The sequence below is a fragment of the Myotis lucifugus genome, unplaced genomic scaffold, assembly GCF_000147115.1.
Source record: "Myotis lucifugus unplaced genomic scaffold, Myoluc2.0 scaffold_589, whole genome shotgun sequence".
NCBI lineage: Eukaryota > Metazoa > Chordata > Mammalia > Chiroptera > Vespertilionidae > Myotis > Myotis lucifugus.
Window position 1 is genome coordinate 220,891 of NW_005871637.1, and position 950 is coordinate 221,840.

The 950-nt window shown below is 67.1% G+C and overlaps 1 protein-coding gene across 3 annotated transcripts in view; it reads left to right on the plus strand.

Annotated features, from left to right (window-relative positions):
* Positions 1 to 258: 258 nt before the first annotated feature.
* GLCE (glucuronic acid epimerase) overlaps positions 259 to 950 on the plus strand; it is a 97,882-nt gene continuing 97,190 nt past the window's right edge. For all 3 annotated transcript variants that reach the window (XM_023745857.1, XM_006104685.3, XM_006104684.3), the window contains exon 1: positions 259 to 439. The gene's annotated coding sequence lies outside the window, so the exon portion shown is untranslated. The remainder of the gene's footprint in view (positions 440 to 950) is intronic.

The window sequence follows — 950 nt, forward strand, 5'->3', positions numbered from 1 at the left end:
GCGGTCCAGGTTTCTACCCCGCGAACGCCCACCGCCTCGGTCTACTTAAGGTCACTGCTGCCTTTGCTCCTAGTTTATTGAGGAGGGGCGGAGGAGGAGCAGCAGCGGTGGGCGGGGCAAAGCACCTTTCCAAGTCTACAATTGGTAGTAACAGGCTCTGAGTCCCGCCTCCCACGCCGCCGCCGACAGGCTCTGGGCGCTGTCACTCGAGCCGCCGCTCCCGCCCCTCGCCGTGGCTGGGATCTCGCGGGAAGAGCGGCGGGCACGGCTGTGGCTCGGGCTCCTGGCTGCGCGCGGAGCGGGAGGGCTCTTCTCACACAAGCGCTTCCTCGCGGAGAGGTTGGAGCTGCGGCAGCCGCAGGCCTGGGCCGCCCCTTCTCTGCCGCCTCCTCCTCTTCCTCAGGGCTCCCCGGTCCGCTCGCCCTCCGACGCTGCCCAGGTAAGGAAGCCCGGAGCGCGTCTCCGCCGAGGAGCGTTCGAGGAGCGCGGATTCGGAGCCGCCGGGGCAGTCGGGCTCCCGACGGGGGCGGCTCCGGGGGCGGCTCCCGGGGCAGCGCGGCGCTGCCTGATGGGCGCAAAGCTTGGCGGGGTTCGGGAGTGCAGGAGGCGGTGTGGCAGGATCGGGTGCGGGCGCCCAGGGGCGGTGTGGCCAGCGCTCCTCGGGGTGAGGGGGCGGTTATTGGGGTCCTAGGGCTCTTCGGGCTTGGGGGGTGGTGGCGGCGGTGGTAGTCGCGTAGAGAGTAGGGTGCTGGGTCTTCGGGATCGTGGGAGAGTTATCAGGGTACTGAGGTTCCTGAGGTGGTGTAGCGAGCGGGGTTCCGGGACAGGGGTCCTTTACCGAGGGTCTCCGGCTCTTCGAGGTGCATAGGAATCCTTTTACAGAGTGCTCGGTCACTGGAATTCATTTCTTGGAGAGGGCCTTTTTAGTTTTATGTATGTCGTTTCTTCTT